Source organism: Zingiber officinale, chromosome 2A, assembly GCF_018446385.1.
Source record: "Zingiber officinale cultivar Zhangliang chromosome 2A, Zo_v1.1, whole genome shotgun sequence".
In the NCBI taxonomy this organism is placed as follows: domain Eukaryota; kingdom Viridiplantae; phylum Streptophyta; class Magnoliopsida; order Zingiberales; family Zingiberaceae; genus Zingiber; species Zingiber officinale.
Window position 1 is genome coordinate 86,649,400 of NC_055988.1, and position 21,059 is coordinate 86,670,458.

A 21,059-nucleotide genomic window follows, 5' to 3' on the forward strand; every position below is an offset into this window, starting at 1 on the left:
CCGATTATCCGGGGTCTCATCCACCGACGGATTGATAGGCTTCGTCCACCTTACGGACACGCCGAGGAGTAGGAGTATCATCTCCGAACCTCGTTACATCATCGTGTTTGAGGTTTAATCTTCTCCACTTTCGTTTCTACATTGTATTTCCGCTGCGCTAACCTAAATTGTAGGAAGAAACGATACTTTGAGGTCGGCTATTCACACCCCCCCCCTCTCTAGCCGCTATCCGAAGGTCCTAACAAATCTGACTTGTTGCTTACAATTGTCCACATTCTTTATTTCAATTTTTCTGCATTTATAATATGTTTGTGTTTGATGAATGCCAAAGGGGGAGAGTTAGATGGTTAAGTTAGCTAAAACAAATTGAAAATAAAAACACTAACTTAAAAACCTACTAATGCTTGTTTCACTTGTATTTTACACTGACTTAACCAAGTTGTCATTCCATCAAAAAGGGAGAGATTGTTGGTGCGGTTAGCACTAATGGTCTAACCCAAGTTTTGATGAATGACAAAATAAGTTAAGTTAGTTTTATTGTTGATCTAACACTCTGATCGAGTGTGCAGGAGAAGTCCAGACAGGTCGACGGACTGACCGGATGTTTGGCACGAAGCCCAGCTAGGTCAACGGGCTGACCGGATAGCTGGCACAAAGTCCAAACGGGTTGACGGGCTGACCGGACGTTTGGCACGAAGTCCAGCTAGGTCGACGGGCTGACCGGATAGCTGGCGCGAATTCCAGACGGGTCGAAGGGCTGACCGGACGTCTGGCAGGTAAGTGAAGGTAAGTCATTGGAGTTGAGTGATTGGGAGGGCACATTCCCGGGAAGGGAACTTAGGCGTCGATCTGACTTAGAACCATTTCAGAACTCTAAGTCGAGATTGTGACTAGATTCGGGTCTCGAAAAGATGGAATCTAAGTCATACTCTTTCCATTGATTTATGAACTGTGCTAATGATCTGTTTTACAGGAGATATAATTGCCTCGGACTAAAGTTTTTCTTGCAGGAAGGAGTCTACTAGAAACTTGGGTCCGGGCGCTCGGGAGATACCCAAGCGCCCGGAGGTCCGGGCGCCCGGGAGGTACCCGGGCGCCCTGAGGCGGAATTTTATCCCCAACGTCGCTGTGCCACATGGAGCTCGCTGGTTGGGTCGGCTACGTCATGGTCGAGGCGCCCTGAAGGTTCCAGGCACCCCGAACCCTCCTATATAAGGAGGGTCAAAGCTGAAGCTCCAACAACAACTCAGAACTCAAGAATTCGCTCTCTTGTGCTCCTGCGATGCTGCGAAGCTTCGACAAACGCACTGCTCTTTTAGTTTCTTACTTTGTCGGTATTGCTTTAATTTTTCATTGGCATTTCTGTACTTAGTTTGTAATAATTTTTGAATTGCTAGTGAATTGCCCATCGAAAGCACCCTTGTGTGCAGGCCTTGGAGTAGGAGCCGTCAAAGGCTCTGAACCAAGTAAAAAGAACTTGTGTTATCCTTGCAATTCTTTTCCTTATTCTTTTTCCGCTGCTTAACTCGTTTCAAAAATTTTTTTATCGATATTCACCCCCCCCCCTCTATCGATTCTTCACGATCCAATAGATAGGACATGACACATCAATCCTACCACAATGAAACCGACTCCCTAGAGCCGCTCACGACCAAGAGAACACTCCGACTCACTCGTTCTCGACTTCTCCTCCCAACCTTCCTTCCCTAAATTAGCCACAACTATTAGTAGTCAAGCTAACCCTTAGTGAGCAATTGTCAGTGCTTATAACCAGTCCCTATGGGATCGATATTTTTATTACTGACGACGAATCCGTGCACTTGCGGAAACGTAACAAGTTTTTGGCACTGTTGCTAGGGACTGCGTCTATAACCTTGGCAACTCCTATTGGATTAGGCTAGGCTTTCCTTCCCTTCTTAGTTCATCGCATTCATTTCTTCTCTTTTGTTACTTTTCTTTCATTACATACTTCATATCTCGTTATTGCATGCGTAGAGCTAACCTTCGAAGAAAGCTATTACCCTTCGATCCAGAGATTGACAGGACCTTTCTGAGGAGAAGGAATCTACAGGAGGCATTCCAAGCAACACAACAACCATCGGAAATGGCTGACAAACTGTTGAAAGATTACGCGGCACCGTATGCACGAGGGGTTCGGTCCAGCTTCACTCGACCGCCCATTGAAGCCAACAACTTTGAAATCAAGCCCGCAGTAATCCACATGGTCCAGCAAAATCAATTCAGAGGAGGACCACATGAGGACCCAAACCACCACCTGGAGCTATTCTACGAAATCTGTGGCACTATAAAGGTGAATGGGGTCCCCCCTGAGTCAGTCAGACTACTCCTCTTCATGTTTTCTTTGAGGGACAGAGCCAAGCAGTGGTTGAACTCACTCCCAGGGAACAACATATCATCCTGGGAGCAGTGTGAGCAGAAGTTTCTGGATAAGTTCTATCCGCCCAGCAAACCGCTCACTTGAGGAACCTAATCGCCAGCTTCAAACAGATAAACTTAGAATCATTATTCGAAGCTTGGGACAGATTCAAGAATATGCTACGGCAGTGCCCCCATCATGGCCTTGAAAAGTGGTTGGTCTTGCACACCTTCTACAATGGAATAAACTATCACACGAAGGTATCTCTTGATTCTGCAGCAAGGGGAGCACTGATGAACAAAAGTCTCGATGAAGCAGAAGAAATCATAGAAAATGTGGCGCAGAACCACCATCAGTGGCGATATGAAAGATCCAGTGGCTCTTGTGTGGGGAACCCAATTAAAGTGTCAGGAAAATTCGACGTAGATGTAGTTACACTGATATCAGCAGAGCTGGACGCTCTGACCAAGAAATTTGAAGCCATGGGAAACAACACAGCTAATGCAATAGCATGTGTTTGCAACATTTGTGGAAGTACGGATCACGCTCAAGACACTTGCCCCTTTGGGCCGATACAGGCACAGATGAACCAACTTGAGCAGTATGAGGCGATAACCAGCTACAACCAGCGACAAAATAATCCATACTCCAATACATACAACCCTGGATGGAGCAATCACCCCAATTTCTCATATCGGAATAATCAGGATCAAGGACCAGCATATCAGAACTATCAGCCTGGGCAGCAAAGCCACCAATCTGGACAACAGACCTATCAACAACAGCAGCCTTCACAACTGTCCAGGATTGAAAAGATGCTTGAGGAAGCTCTCTCAGAGCAGAAGGAGATGAGGAGCGAGATCAAACAACTGACTCAGAGGCTGGAAAACTCTGAAAAACACCAGATCAGATAGCTTAGTCCGCCTCAAGAGCACAGGGCACATTCCCAGGAAAACCAAATTTAAATCCAGTGGAACATTGCAACCGCATTGAACTGAGGAGCGGGCGTACTGTGGGAGATCCCCAAGTCACTACTCAGAAGGAGCTCGACTCAGAGGAAGAGTCCTCTCTCCTGCTGCCAAATCAGACTCAAAACAGGGAGGGAGAAGAGGCTCCTAGAAAGGTTGAAGAAGCTCTTCAAGCTGCCCCACACAATCAGACGATCCTATTTCCTCAGAAGCTTATAACATCCTAGAAAGATGAAGAGTTCAATCGGTTCCTGAAGAAGATCAAAGAAATCTGCATAGAAGTACCACTGATTGACGCGCTGCACCAAATGCCGAAGTTCATAAAATTCTTAAAGGGAATTCTATCCAACAGGAGGCAAAAAGGCGACTTCGAGACGGTAGCACTAATAGAGAATTGTAGCGCCCTCCTTATGGCGAGCTCTCCACCAAAGCTCCAGGATCCAAGAAGCTTCTCCATACCGTGCAAAGTTGGTCTAGAACTCATACCGAGAGCTTTTTGCGACTTAGGGGTCAGCGTCAGCCTGCTTCCATACTCCTTATGCAAGAAGCTGGGCCTCCAGAACATAAAATTAACCACTATGGTACTACAATTAGCAGACCACTCATGCAGATACCCGATGGGAATAATGGAAGATATGCCAGTTGAAGTGGGTGGGTGTATGGTTCCCACAGATTTTATTATTTTGGATATGGAGGAAGATCCAAAGATACCAATTATCCTTGGAAGACCATTCCTTGCCACGGCTGGAACCATCATAGACGTAAAAAGTCACAGACTGTCCTTGGAGATTGGTAAAGAAAAGATCAAGTTCAATTTATCGGATTCCCCCATCTGCAACTCCTCCCCTCAGGGACATTCTCTCAAGACCAACATACACAAACTTGAGGAGTGTAATTCCCAGGAGAGTTCCCCTCCAGCAAACAACACGAAATACATTTGTCCTGCACTAGCGAAACTGAGGGCGCAGGCTGGAGCATCAACCCTAGGTGGGGAGTCGTCCCTCCACGGGTTCAGTCCGCACTAATAGAAATGGGGTCGAGCTAAAGACATAAAACAAGCACTTCTTGGGAGGCAACTCAAGGGTTTTCTTATTCTAAGTTCATCGTTCCTTTTTGCCGTTCTATTTCTTTAGTGACCTTTGGTCTAGTACTTTATTTTGTATGTTTCATTTTCAAGATGAGTATAGCCTCCACGAGCTGGCCATGAGCGCTTTTCGTGGGCGTGGAGGCGACGGAGGGGCCGAAATGTCGAAGAGCGAACCACTATAAGCTTAAGGGGGCAGCCGTATGGAGCCAACGTGGAGACTAAAGCCACGGGTCGTGCAACCCCTGCACGGCCGTGTGACCTGTGCAGAGAGGGGAGAGGCACGGGTCGTGCCAATTGGCACGGCCGTGCAGCCCTACCAGAGAGGAGAAAGACCCTGGCCGTGCCAACTGGCACGCCCGTGCATCGTCCCGTTAGTCTCGGTCGTGTCTATAAGACATGGTCGTGGCTCAACCCGTGCACGCCGCCCCCTTTTTCCAAGAAACCCTATTTCCCCCCCCCCCCCCCCCCTCTCTCCCAAAAATCCTCTCCTCTCCATTACACTTCGCCAACCCCTGATCCCCCACCTCCAAAACTCACTTTTGCCTAGATCTACACCTAGATCTAAAACCTCCTTAAGCCATAAGCCTAAAAAGAGAGAAGATACTTCCCCATTTTCCCTTCCTCCCCCTCAGTATTTCCATTCTCACGACCCATTTCAAGGAACTCCTCAAAACCTCGCACCATGTCACAGATCTTGAAGAGGTTTCATCGAGGGAGTGGTGGATCTAGCGGAGGAGATGCACCAGGAGGTGACAAAGGCAAAGGGAAGGCTCTTGCTTCAAAAGGCAAAGGAAACCGGGTGGCACGCGACAAAGGTAACGAAAACGAGTTCAATATTATTTTTAGAAATCATGAGCAAAAAGCTATATACAATATTCTTATCACTAGGAAAATCTTATGCACTAAATATATAAATCCCACCACTATGGACGTGCTAGGAATTAGGGATGACATAGATTGGATGATTAGTACTTTAGATTGGAATGATATAATGTACGCTCATGCATCGACCTACCCCCGCCTAGTTCTTGAGTTTTTGAACTCATTAGATGTTAAATTTCCTTCTGAGGACAACTACACGGGGGTCATAACTTTTAGAATGATGAGTAAAGAAGTTCGGTGGACATTTAGTGATTTCAATGATTGTTTTGGGTTACCTACTGGTGGTTCGCATGGATTTGATGGTGGTATTAAATGGAATAAATTTTGGATGTCGATTACCGGATCACAAGACCCTTATGAGCCCTCTAGAGCCAAAGTATCCCGGATGCAAAACCCTATCTTTAGATACCTCCATAGAGTGATGAGTAAAACGATCTTTGGTCGAGGAGAGAGGGATGGGGTGGTTAAGAAGACAGAACTCTATTCTCTTTGGGCAATGTTAAATAAAGTTGATTTTGATTCGGGGTTTCATTTCTTGCAAACCTTGTAGAAGGTAGCTAAGACATCTTTGGGGATGATAGTGTTTGGAGGATTAATCACCCAAGTAGCATTCAATCTAGGTTGTGAACTTGATGGACTAGAGGTAGTTCATGGTAACGACAGGATCGACATCGATTCTTATCTTACCATGAAGATGATTTGTCGGGATGAGAACGGGTTTGCTTTCCCTAGGACCAATGGTTTCCCATTATCCCTCCCTTGCCCCGAGCGCACTTCAGTTCGCAACCCCGCGAATTGGGTGATTTCTGATTTACACCCCAAGAATGTACCTTCCATAGTAGAAGAACCCGAGTACCACCAGGAACCCTCGTCATCAGGGTTCCCGCAGCCTGCCGAACATCCGGACCCTCCTAGGCACTCTTTTACATATGGTACGGGGCCCTCTAGTTTTGATTTTTCAGACTTTCGTACCTCTTTAGACTCTCTTCATGAGAAGCATAACACCCAACAACGACTGTTGGAGGGTCGCTTCAAGTTATCTGACGATCAATTCAGGGAGGTACAAGACCATTTTAAGTTCACTAGGGACTTCTATAGTCAGGTGACAGAGTTCGTTCAGGATTATGATGTTGACCAGGAAAGGATGAGAAATTTTATGGATGATGTGGATATCACTAGACAACAAGTAGATGCATTGTATCAATATCATCAACATCTTGGTCACCTTCCTGGTATGCCTAGATTTCCCTCTTGCTCACATCAAGGACCACCTTACCCGCCACCCCCACCACCATATTGATTTCATCGGGATGATGAAAAGTCTAAGTCTGGAGGGGTGTTGCTGCACAACCTAAGTTTTTCTGAGTTTTTCTTTTGTTCTTGCATACTTTACCTACTTTTGCACATTTCATTCGCCTTATCTACTTTAGTCTCGTTCTATTTGCATTTTATTTGTTTCTGCTTGCGACTCATTTGCACTTTTCTTTCCTATCTTTAATTTCCCAGCACACATGAGAACATCAACCATCCACCTTTTCTGATACTTGTCCGATAGCAAAATAGCTAGTCTTTCCTCAGTTCATGAGTTCCCAGATGGTGTTAGTATGTTTGGTGTATCCTCTTCCTCTATCTCTAGTAGCATAAAATAAGCTAAGTATCGCACGGAGTTCGGTATAAGTTCCGACCTAACCTTAAGGACCTTATTTTCACTACACTTAAGTACCTAAAATTGAATGGTAGATATACCTTTGAAATAGTTATGATTCATCCAAATTGCTTAGTACTTCTGTTTCCATGGTGATTCCCTACTTACATTTTGGTTACTGGACAACCTCGGATCATGGATGCTCATTTGAAAAAATCCAAATCCCAATACATGCACTGCATGGATAATAAGTGCTACATCTACAGCACCCAAAAAACAAAAATAAAAAATAAAAAAATAGTTGTCGTGAGTGGAAACCAACAATTCACCCCTTTGAGACCGAGTTAGGTTACTAGGGAAATGAATGTTAGGTTTCTCTTGATTCCCAGAAGTACCCTTTGAGACCTTGTGTAAATTAGGAAAAATGAACAAAGTGTGTGGTAGGTAAGTGTCTATTGCCGGGAACATTAGGAATTTGAATTGTATGACGGCTTAACTAGGACAAGGAATTGAAGCTCGAAGAGTCTGGGCTACTTACTGCACCGAGCACGAAGGACTTATGTTTAGTCCATACTTAGGCTACTCCACGGTCATGCTTATCAATGAAACTAGTTGATGGAATTAGACGAATGCACTAGGGATTATGAAACACTGCAGGAACTCAGGACACATAGTTTGTGGCATTTTGCTTGGGGACAAGCAAAGGATCAAGTCTGGAGGTGTGATGTGCGCAAATATTATGATCATTTATGCATGCTTTAGCGCACATTCACGTACTTTACGCATATATATTCGTTGCATGATTGCCTCGTTCATCTCGTATTCGTTATATATACTCTTTTGTTCGGATATCTGCTCTTTGTTTGGTTTTGTGTTGACAGGGACAACTTTCGGAGTGAAAATGATGATTATCAGTGCACCGGAACAAGCCGAAGAACATGGTCGTGCACTCTTGGCACGGTTGTGTGACCAGACGATGGGGAGCAGTGCATGGCCGTGCGATCCCTGCACAGTCGTGCGGCCAAAACCGAGGCGGTTCAGCACGCCGCCGTGCAACCCTGCATGGCCGTGCCACCCCGAGACCGAGACCAGGAAGTGTCCGGTCGTGCATCCCTGCACGACCGTGCGGCAGAGAAAGAAGCCAGACACCACACGGCCGTGCCAACCTGCACGGTCATGCAGCACCGTTCGAGAGGGAGATGGACACGGTCGTGCCACCATGGCACGGCCGTGTTGCCGCAGCCTAAACCTAGGCTATATAAGGGCCTTAACCCCTTTTCACGAGGAGAGAGCGCCGGGGAAGTGGGCCGACAGCCAGAGAAACACTTTGGGGTCATACCACGCCGTCTTGGACCTCCATCCAGCGACCTTTCTGTTGGGTTCTTCGAGCCGCGAAAACCGCTTTTTCGCGTCGCGGAAACCCCGAAGGACCCAAAGCCGTAGATCCGTGCAAAGATTCGTATAAAAATTTGAAAAACTATTTCTTGTACGAGTTCAAAAACTGATCTACTACTTAGATCTATGAGGAAAAAGTGTTTACCCTTGATGCGATGCCCTTCGCGTTCCCGCTCGTCCAAATGATGTCGGATCTCAAGACCGTCAAGCGCCGGTCCTCTAGAAGTATCCACACGGACACACTAGATGGAGATGACCAAAAACCAAGGTGTGCTAGCACCTATGTGGTTCGGCCAAGGGAGGAGAGGGAGAGGGAGAGCTTGAGAGGGAGAAGGAGGAAGATGCACACAAGTGAATGAAAAATGAATTTTTCCACCCAAAAACCAAGTGGCCGGCCACATTTTAAAATTCACATTAATTGCATTAATTGCAATTAATATGAAACCATAAAATCACATTAATTGCATTAATTGTAATTAATATGAAACCATTAAGAGAGTGGCTTTGTTACTTCCATGAGGTGGCACCCATGATGATGTGGAACATCATTATTGGTCCACCTAATGCCAACTCACCAATGAGGTGGCAAAAAGGTCAAGTCAAAATTGACCTTTGGTCTTCCTTCTCAAGTCAAGTCAAACTTGACTCCATCTCTACCATGGTGGATCTAATCCAACCATTTGATTCGAGCCAACTTAATATAATGAATCTAATTCATTAAATTAAATTGATTCAATGAGTCAAAATCTAAATTAGACTCGTTTAACACATGAATCAACTTGAGTCGAACTCAAGTTAGCCCAATTAGGATTACTCTTAATCCAATTTGATTCATCAAATGAATCTAATCCTCTTGGTTCATCATATGAACCTAATCTCCACCTAATTGTCCTAAGTGTGTGACCCTATAGGTTCTTGTAACGTTGGCAATGCCCTAAACCCATTTAGGAGCATAAGTAATGAGCGGTATCTAGCAACACATCATTACTACCCAAGTTACAAGAATGTCGAGATCCGACATCACCTTGTGACTACCAATTGTGACTACTCACAAAATAATGACAAGTGTCCTTCTATCCTAGACATCTAGATTGATCAATATGAGGCATAGACCGTGTCATCCTCTAATCAATCTAAATCTTGAACTCCAAGTAGACTCACTCGATCAAATGAGCTCAACATCTAATGTTGACTCATTTGGGCATGGCCATGCACTTAGTGGTCTCACTCTATCAAGAATACCGATGTCGCTCCCGTCATATGGGAGGGATAGATCTCATCTACATCACTCACATCCCTCTACATAATTCGTTATATACCCAGTAATCGCCTTTATAGTCCACCCAGTTATGGGTGACGTTTGACGAAACCAAAGTACATAACTCCTTATGTAGGGATCCATGGTGACTTCAGGTCTAAGGACTAATAGTCATACTAATAGTCACATGAGAAAGTATATGACACTCATATAACGATCCATGATACTTTCTCATGGCGGGTCATTCAGTATACATTCTCCAATGCATACCCATGTGTCAGCTTGATATCTCTATATCCATGACTTGTGAGATCAAGTCATCGAGCTGACCTACATGCTAGTCTTATTGTATTAACATTGTCCCTGAATGCTAATACTCGACTAGGAATGATTTAGAGTAGTGTTCCCTATATCATCTCACTATCGATTCAACTAATCGATTGATATAGGTATGAACCTTCTACTCAAGGACGCTATTATACTTAGTCTATTTGGCACTAATATAAATAAGTATAATAACCAAACAAATGCCTTTATTAATATACAAGAATATGATATACATGAGTCCATACAATCATCAAATGATTGGCTCTAGGGCTCTAACTAACAATCTCCCACTAGCACTAGTGCCAATCAGTATAGGCTCTAAGGCCTAAAGACCTAGTGTGACCATCATGCTTCCTCTGTGCCAAAGCCTTGGTCAAGGGATCTGCGATGTTAGCCTCTGTAGGTACTCTGCAAATCTTCACATCTCCTCTATCGATAATCTCTCGAATGAGATGGAAGCGCCGTAGTATGTGCTTGGTCCGCTGGTGTGAGCGAGGTTCCTTCGCCTGTGCTATAGCTCCATTGTTGTCACAATAGAGCTCAACTGGGTCAGCGATGCTAGGAACCACCCCAAGTTCAGTGATGAACTTGCGGATCCAAACAGCCTCCTTTGCTGCCTCTGATGCAGCAATATACTCGGCTCATTGTAGAATCAGTAACTCGAACTCTTCCAGCTGACAGCACCACCATTAATGCAAAATACGAACCATGACTGCGATCGGTAATCATCCTGATCGGTCTGGCATCACTGTAACCCTTTACAGTTAGCTCATCATTGCCTCCATATATCAAGAAATATTCTTTAGTCCTTCGTAAGTACTTAAGAATATTCTTGACCGATATCCAGTGACTTTCACCTGGATCTGACTGGTATCTGCTCGTCATGCTCAAAGCATACGAGACATCAGGTCGAGTACACAGCATGGCGTACATGATCGATCCTATGGCTGAGGCATAAGGGATCTGATCCATGCGGTCTCTATCCTCTCTAGAAGAGGGACCTTGAGTCTTCGAAAGACTCACGCCATGTGACATCGGCAGAAATCCCTTCTTGGAATTCTGCATGGCAAACCGAAGGAGTACCTTGTCAATATATGTACTCTGACTTAGGCCAAGCAATCTCTTAGATCTATCTCTATAGATCTGTATCCCAAGAATGCGAGATGCCTCGCCTAAGTCCTTCATTGAGAAGCAACTCCCTAGCCATGTCTTGACAGACTGAAGCATAGGGATGTCCTTCCCAATGAGTAGTATGTCATCCACATACAGTATGAGGAAGACAACTATGTCCCCTACAACCTTCTTGTAGACACAAGGCTCATCTTCGTTCTTGATGAAACCAAATTGTTTGATCGCATCATCGAATCGAAGATTCCAGCTCCGAGAAGCTTGCTTTAGTCCATAAATGGACCTATGCAGCTTGCATACTCTACTAGTATGCTGTGGATCTACAAAACCCTCAGGTTGTGTCATGTACACATCTTCGAGTAGGTTTCCATTCAGAAACGCGGTTTTGACATCCATCTGCCATATCTCATAGTCATGGTAGGCTGCAATAGCAAGCATGATCCGAATGGACTTAAACATCGCCACTGGAGAAAAGGTTTCATCATAGTCAATACCATGAATCTGCTTGAAACCTTTAGCTACCAAGCGACCCTTATAGATAAGTCCATCCATGTCAGTCTTTCTCTTAAAGACTCACTTGCACCCAATGGGTTTTACCCCTTCAGGTGGATCAACCAAAGTCCATACTTGGTTGGTGTACATGGATTCTATCTCGGATCTCATGGCTTCTAGCCATTTCTCAGAATCTGGTCTCATCACAGTTTCTTGATAGGTGGTAGGCTCATCCTCTATGAGCACAATGTCATCATGGTCAGACAAGAGAAATGAGTATCTCTCAGGCTGACGACGTACCCTATCAGACCTGCGAAGAGGTATGTCTACATGAACCGGTTGTTGTTCCTCAACTCCTTGTGGAACAACATCATCCACAACACTTTTTGTTCCAGTTCAATTTCCATCTGGGCATCAGTGCTATTGTTCGCATCTTGAACTTCTTCAAGATCGAACGCGCTCCCACTAGTCTTTCTAGAAACAAAGTCCCTTTCTAGAAAGACCCCAGTCTTTGCCACAACTACCTTATGCTGACTGGAATGTAGAAGTAATATCCCTTAGTTTCCTTGGGATATCCGATGAAATAGCACTTGTCGGATTTGGGTCCTAACTTGTCTGAGACTTGACGTCTAACGTAAGCCTCACAACCCCAAATCCTCATGAAAGACACCTGGGCATCTCTCCCAGTCCATATCCTATATGGTGTCTTTATCACGGCCTTTGATGGAACTCGGTTGAGTATGAAAGCTGCCGTGTCTAGAGCATATCCCCATAGATATGTCGGAAGATCTGTGTGACTCATCATAGATCGTACCATATCTAATAAGGTACGATTCCTCCTTTCGGATACACCATTCCACTGTGGTGTTCCAGGAGGAGTGAGTTGAGATAAAATCCCACACTCAGCTAAGTAGTCACGAAACTCATGGCTTAAGTATTCACCACCTCGATCTGATCGAAGTACCTTAATACTCTTGCCAAGGTGGTTCTGTACTTCATTCTTAAATTCTTTGAACTTTTCAAAGGATTCAGACTTATGTGTCATCAAGTACACATAACCGTATCTACTGAAATCATCAGTAAATGTGATGAAGTACCTATAACCGCCTCTAGCAGCAACATTGAAAGGGCCACATACATCACTATGTATGAGTCCTAACAAATCAGTTGCTCTCTCGCTATGCCCACTAAAGGGGGTCTTGGTCATCTTGCCTCGTAGGCATGACTCGCATATCTCATATGATTCAAAATCAAATGAGTCCAGCAAACCATCCTTATGGAGCTGGTATAAGCGCTTGTCATTTATATGACCTAAGCGACAGTGCCAGAGATAGGTGTAGTTCATATCGTTCGATTTGAACCTCTTGGTACTAACGTTATAGATAGGGCTCTCTAGATCTAGAATATAGAGTCCGTTTATCAGAGGTGCACTACAATAGAACATATCGTTTAAATAGATAGAACAACATTTGTTCTTTATTATAAACGAAAATCCTTTCTTGTCCAAACAAGAAACTGATATAATGTTCTTAGTCAATGCAGGCACATAACAACAATCATCTAACTCTAGTATAAGCCCAGAGGGCAGAGATAGAAAATAAGTCCCTACAGCAACAGCAGCAACCCGTGCTCCATTGCCTACTCGTAGGTCTATCTCGCCCTTTGTCAATGCTCTGCTATTTCTCAGTGCTTGTACACTAGTACAAATGTGCGAAGCACATCCGGTATCTAATACCCACGACGAAGAAATAGAGAGGTTGACTTCTATAACATTTATACCTGAAGTAGAAATCTTATTTCTCTTCTTGTTAAGATCTTCCAGGTATCGTGTGAAGTTCCTCTTCCAGTGCCCTGCTTGTCCTTGATATAGTTGACAAAGATGTGCAACCATATCATAAGCACCCATTAACTCATGTTGCTTCTGAAGCTCAGAGTTCATGGTCGCGAGCATTAGACATGACACATCTAATGCGTCATCTTGATGCTTCTTGTAAGCATCTTTGTCAGCTCGCGGGGCATTGGCAGGAGGAGCCTCCGGAATGGGCTGCTCCAGAACGTACAGTTTACGTTCCTAAGTGAGAACTATTCTCAGGTTCCTGTACTAGTCCAGGAAATTTGCTCCGTTGAGCTTGTCCTTCTTAAGGACAGATCGCAGGGAGAAAATGTTCGTATTCGACGTCATGGCAATTCTACAACAGAAATAAATGCAGAAATAAGTATCATATTCTTTAAAATCATTTAATTAGGCATTTAATTAAATGATGCTCCCACTGAATTCTATAATTCTTGTGGGACAAGATCCACATCATACTAACCCTTGAGTTAGCTTTGGCTAATACGCCCAAGGCTTAGTATGATCGGTAGGTAACGATTACCAATTACATCTCTATGCAACTCTTGTTTATAGAATCAATATCCGCATTTATATTAAAACTCGAGTTAGCTTTGGCTAATACGCCCGAGAGTTAATATAGATGTGATATTGACCTATCTTTCCAACTATTGGAAGAATGCCTATAGTTGACTCGATCCAACCGAGTAACTATGAATACTCAATCTAATTGAGTTTTTATTCACCCATGCGTTGATAGACGGGACCAAGATTGTCCCTCCGTACCCTACCAAGATAATATGTATTGCTCTGCTTTGGCAGATTCAACAATACATGTGATCGAGGTAGTGATAGGTATCACGGCACGGTTAGGCATTTTAGAGTTGGTTCGATCTAGATCTAATCTAATCGAGAAGAATGCATCTTGTGCACGACTTAGATCTAATCTAATCGCAAGGGTGCATCATGTGCACGACTTAGATCTAATCTAATCGTTAAGGCACTAATTAATTAATTAATTATTAAACATGCATCAAATACATAATAATTAATTAATTAATCTATTTGTGATTTAGTCATGGCCCTACTACGATCTTCTCAAGCCAATGAGAAGATCGATTGGTCAACCTAGGGTCAACAGCTTCTCCAAGCGCCTCCCTTTGACCACCTTGTGTTGCTCGTGCCCGCCTCGGAACTCCGTCTCGTGTGGACCCTCCACCGCTCCAATTTGTACATTACAATTTGAAACTCGAGTTACATTCGAGTCTAAATCTAATTTACAACAAGAATAAAAGATGAGGCACGACGCGCAGGTCGCGAATAATAAAATAAATACAACACGCGAAAACACATCACGGCACGCAGGCCATATTATGAATTACAACACAACCAATCATATTGGGCTTTGGGCCATGACTATCACAAATTAATATATATAATTCAAAATTATATATTTTCATAATTTTGTATAATTTTAAAATTAATTTTTACAATTTTACAAGTAAAATTTCCCGGCGGTCCCGTTTAGCGCAATCGCGGAACGGATCCCCTTGCGGGGCCCAGGGGCAGCGCCCCTACCCGCGATCTAACCATCGCGAGGGTTCCTTTGCGATCCAACAGCGCCTAAACCCGCTGTCCCAAAATGATTTGGGCCGAGACATTGCCGTTTCGGAAAAATCTTCCCGGCGGGTTCGTTTTTAGCGATTTCGGGTGCGATCGCGGAGCAAATCCCCTTGCGGGGTTAGGGGCAGCGCCCCTACCCACGATCTAACCATCGTGAGTTGCTCCGTTGCGATCTATAGGCACCCAAGTCCACTGTCCCAAAAGATTTTGGGTCGAAACGAAGCCGTTTGGGAAAATTCTTCCCGATAGCCGAAGCCTACAAGTGCCGAGACACTTGTGCTTCGCCTATAAGGAAAAATTACCCATAAAACCATAAAAATTGAATTTTTACAGAAAATCACAGAAGCTTTTTTTTTCAAAACCAAAACTAAACTCGTACAAGTCTTTGCACGTGACTCTGATACCACTGTTGGGTTCTTCGAGCCGCAAAAACCGCGGAAACCCCGAAGGACCCAAAGCCGTAGATCCGTGCAAAGATTCGTATAAAAATTCGAAAAACTATTTCTTGTATGAGTTCAAAAACTGATCTACTACTTAGATCTATGAGGAAAAAGTGTTTACCCTTGATGCGATGCCCTTCGCGTTCCCGCTCGTCCAAATGATGACCGTCAAGCGCTGGTCCTCTAGAAGTATCCACACGGACACACTAGATGGAGATGACCAAAACCAAGGTGTGCTAGCACCTATGTGGTTCGACCAAGGGAGGAGAGGGAGAGGAGAGCTTGAGAGGGAGAAGGAGGAAGATGCACACAAGTGAATGAAAAATGAATTTTTCAAACCGGCCACATTTTAAAATTCACATTAATTGCATTAATTGCAATTAATATGAAACTATAAAATCACATTAATTGCATTAATTGCAATTAATATGAAACCATTAAGAGAGTGGCTTTGTTACTTCCATGAGGTGGCACCCATGATGATGTGGAACATCATTATTGGTCCACCTAATGCCAACTCACCAATGAGGTGGCAAAAAGGTCAAGTCAAAATTGACCTTTGGTCTTCCTTCTCAAGTCAAGTCAAACTTGACTCAATCTCTACCATGGTGGATCTAATCCAACCATTTGATTCGAGCCAACTTAATATAATGAATCTAATTCATTAAATTAAATTGATTCAATGAGTCAAAATCTAAATTAGACTCATTTAACACATGAATCAACTTGAGTCGAACTCAAGTTAGCCCAATTAGGATTACTCTTAATCCAATTTGATTCATCAAATGAATCTAATCCTCTTGGTTCATCATATGAACCTAATCTCCACCTAATTGTCCTAAGTGTGTGACCCTATAGGTTCTTGTAACGTTGGCAATGCCCTAAACCCATTTAGGAGCATAAGTAATGAGCGGTATCTAGCAACACATCATTACTACCCAAGTTACAAGAATGTCGAGATCCGACATCACCTTGTGACTACCAATTGTGACTACTCACAAAATAATGACAAGTGTCCTTCTATCCTAGACATCTAGATTGATCAATATGAGGCATAGACCGTGTCATCCTCTAATCAATCTAAATCTTGAACTCCAAGTAGACTCACTCGATCAAATGAGCTCAACATCTAATGTTGACTCATTTGGGCATGGCCATGCACTTAGTGGTCTCACTCTATCAAGAATACCGATGTCGCTCCCGTCATATGGGAGGGATAGATCTCATCTACATCACTCACATCCCTTTACATAATTCGTTATATACCCAGTAATCACCTTTATAGTCCACCCAGTTACGGGTGACGTTTGACGAAACCAAAGTACATAACTCCTTATGTAGGGATCCATGGTGACTTCAGGTCTAAGGACTAATAGTCACATGAGAAAGTATATGACACTCATATAACGATCCATGATACTTTCTCATGGCGGGTCATTCAGTATACATTCTCTAATGCATACCCATGTGTCAGCTTGATATCTCTATATCCATGAGTTGTGAGATCAAGTCATCGAGCTGACCTACATGCTAGTCTTATTATATTAACATTGTCCCTGAATGCTAATACTCGACTAGGAATGATTTAGAGTAGTGTTCCCTATATCATCTCACTATCAATTCAACTAATCGATTGATATAGGTATGAACCTTCTACTCAAGGACGCTATTATACTTAGTCTATTTGGCACTAATATAAATAAGTATAATAACCAAACAAATGTCTTTATTAATATACAAGAATATGATATACATGAGTCCGTACAATCATCAAATGATTGGCTCTAGGGCTCTAACTAACACTTTCACCACCGCATCGACTCAAGGAGTAGAGGATTGGACCTGAAGGCCACTCGTCGACACAGGATAAGCATATTCTCCCCTTCTCTCTCCGTATCTGAGGATTGTATGCTTATATACGTTATGTCTTTGGGTATTTCTTCGACGCTCATGGAGTAGATCCTTTGTTCTAGGATTAGGGAGTAGTTGTGGGCCGGTTTGATGTAAAACTCATACTATGCTTACACTTGTTAGATGATCTTTCATGCTTTGTCTCAATTGCATATAACTTGATTATGTAGAGCTTGTTAACCCTGTAGAGGGATTACTCCCAGATCGTACACCCGAGGGGCCCTAGTGACAGGGGTAACCCGTTCATGGACGTCTAGGACACTCCCTTGAAAGGAGAGGCAAATTCTCCTCAAGGAAGCGAGAGACCAAACCTAAGACCTAACCACTATTCTTAACCTACAGATTAGAGTTGTGTCTTCAAGATCTACCGAGGTGCCGTAGTGACAGGGGTAAACCGTGACAGGACTTCTTAGGTCCCTTCTTCACTTTGGTACTAAAGGATAGCCGCCTTAGCTTCCGGCAATCGCATGCTAAAGGATAGCAGGTGTAAGATAGGACATGACATATCAATCCTACCACAATGAAACCGACTCCCTAGAGCCGCTCACGACCAAGAGAACACTCCGACTCACTCGCTCTCGACTTCTCCTCCCAACCTTCCTTCCCTAAATTAGCCACAACTATTAGTAGTCTAGCTAACCCTTAGCGAACAATTGTCAGTGCTTATAACCAGTCCCTGTGGGATCGATATTTTTATTACTGACGATGAATCCGTGCACTTGCGGAAACGTAACATATATCCATCACTACTAACCTATATTGGGTAGTTAAGCTTTCTCCAGGGTTGACCTTGCAATCTTTACAAATCCTTCTATCCTTCTTCCTAACTATAAAAAAGTCAATTTGTAATTTATTATTCCCACTTTTGAATGTGATTAAGTGTTCTTCTCTTTTCTTAAAAAACGTATTAGCTAATATTGTCATATGGTATTGCAAAATCTAATATAGTTTTCCTTTCCTCATTTATCTTTCCAAACCCATAACCCCCATGCACCTTCTCATATTCCTTATTTTTCACTCCGACATGTCCATTTAAATCACCTCCTATTAAAATCATTTCATTTGGCGAAATGTTTTGTAATATTTCATCCAAGTCGTCCCAAAACCTTGATTTGGTAGCTTTATCTTATCCTACTTGCGGTGCATATACGCTAATTATGTTCATAGTTTCTTTCGCCACTATTATCTTAAGGGCTATAATTTTATCCCCTTTTTTTAACTACTCCTACAATCTCATCCTTTAACGAACTATCTATAACAATACCCACTCCATTTCTTGCTTTACTCTTTCCTGTGTACCATAACTTAAAACCCGAGTTCTCTATCTGTTTTTGTCTTCTTGTCTACCCATTTTGTCTCTTGTACACACAAAATATTAATTCTTCTCTTCATCATTGTATCTACTACTTCTATTGATTTACTAGTGAGGGTTCCTATGTTCAATATTCTAAATTTTAGATTATTAGTTTTCTTACATATTTGTTCTTATCCCACCTATGGAGTGATAACTCTTACTTATTTAACACTACACCCAAGTTCTCATGGATACGTTACAGTTGCACCCTGCAACGCGAACTCTTGCATATTTTACACTGCACCCGAGTTCTGGGGATGTAGTGGTCCTTGTCGAGACGTTATAGTTGGGCCCTACAACGCGTTCTTTCTGGGGAACATCCTAGCATTAGTACAATAATTTAACGAATTCATTAATCAGACTATGTATCATTTTGATTTTTTCAATTTGAATTCATTCTCAATCTGATACACATGCCTAAACCCTAAACTAGTAAAACTCATTTTCTTCATTTTGATCAGAATCTTCCAGCTATCAATTGAGGAGGGCACACAAGGTTATCCTCGATGTTGGTTGTGGTGTTGTAAGCTTTGGTGGATATTTACTGGATGAGAATGTTATTACTATGTCTTTTGCCCCCAAAGAGCACGAAGCTCAGATACAATTTTCCTTAGAGCAGGGAATTCCAACTTTTTTATCTGTGATTGGAACTCAGAAGTTGGCATTTCCCAACAATGTATTTGATTTGATTCATTGTGCCCGATGTAGAGTCCACAGGGATGCAGATGGTAACTCATATATTTTAGTTAATTATTTTTTAACCTTTGTATGCTCATGTTTATTGGTATGCTCGTGTTTATCCCCAATTTTATATATTAACTTTGCTAATGGAGGTGGGAAGCCCCTGTTGGAGCTTAATAGAATTCTTAGACCTGGAGGTTTCTTTCTTTGGTCTGCAACATCTATTTATCGTGATAATGAGAGGGACCAAAGTGTCTGGAATGATTAGTGATATTTGTCAACATATTTAACATTTATGACCTTATGTTATCATCAACATCCTTGTCATAAAAAGCTACAAGACCTTTTAGACAATATAGAAGGCAAGGATAAAGTATATAGAACTTGCAAGAAACAAACATTTTGTAGGACCGTTACGCATATGAGAGGGGGGTGAATCACGTGGTTTTAGAAAATTTATCTTTTTCAATTTTGAAAAACAAGTATGCAACGGAAAATATCGAAATAGAAATGAAAAAGAATAAGAACTCGATTAGTTACTTAGTTCGGAGCCTTTCGTGACTCCTACTCCTAGACCCACGATCTCTCAGACCGTATTGACGGATAATACACTATAATCCTCTTTCGAAACCGCCAGAAAGGGAATCAAGTACAATAGAAAAACGAAGACAAGTATAACAGGCTACAATTTCCTTTATGCAGTAATTAAGTAAATAGAACCTCGTTACCAACACTTTGAAGAAGATCTGATTGAGCTCGGTGGATGACTTCTTAGCAGCAATCAGGCGCAATAGCGTCGTAGCATATCAGAAGGACGAAGTCGGAGTAGCCGGAAACTCGAAGGGTCACGTATTGAACTTGTGAGTTGTATAGAATGATTGGCCGAACCCTTCTTTTATAGGCTATTTAGGGGTGCCTCCAAGCCTCGTCTAGGGCGCCTTCAAGTGCAAACTTGATCCCAAAAACCTCGGTTATGATAAGCTCCACAACCTTCGATTTTTATCGTTTGGAGGACGTCTTCAAAGCTCTTCCAAAGCGCCTCCAACGCTAAGATTAAGGCGCTTCCAGAGGCATGCGAGGTGCCTCCGCGCCCTCCCACGCAAAGTCTTTGACCAGCATCTGAAGCGCCTTTGCGCCCTCCCGCACAAAGTCTTCGACCAGCATCCGAGGTGCCTCCACTCGCACAGGAGGCACCTTTGCGCCACTGTCCAGGGTGCCTCCAATCGACCAGGAGGCGCCTTGAGCACTGTTCACCAATGTTGATTTTTATTTTTAACTCCTGCAAAACCATGTTAGTCCAAAAACAAAGTATAACCTGTAAAACGGAGTTATCACAATAATAAAATAGTATTATTAATTAGATCATGTCTCTCCAAGACTAGGATCTAGTCAAGGTCTCAATTTAGGGATCTAAAATGGACCTAAACTGGACCCGCGCCTAAGATCCCTAATTGGGACTCGTATTCACTAGAACACTCTCCTCTAATGGCTTACCATACTTACCTCGCAGAATTGCTTGACTTTCTTATGGTACACCAGGTCTTCCCGCCAGTTGTCAGGTTTGCAGACCCAACTAAACTTCGACCGGTTGTCAGGTCCCACGGACCCTGCCGACTTCTCACGAGATATCAGGTCACTCCTTGACCTATCTGAACTTCTA

General features: G+C 43.1%; 1 pseudogene; it reads left to right on the forward strand.

Annotated features, from left to right (window-relative positions):
- Positions 1-21,059, forward strand: part of LOC122043778 — a 69,801-nt pseudogene that overhangs the window by 40,196 nt on the left and 8,546 nt on the right.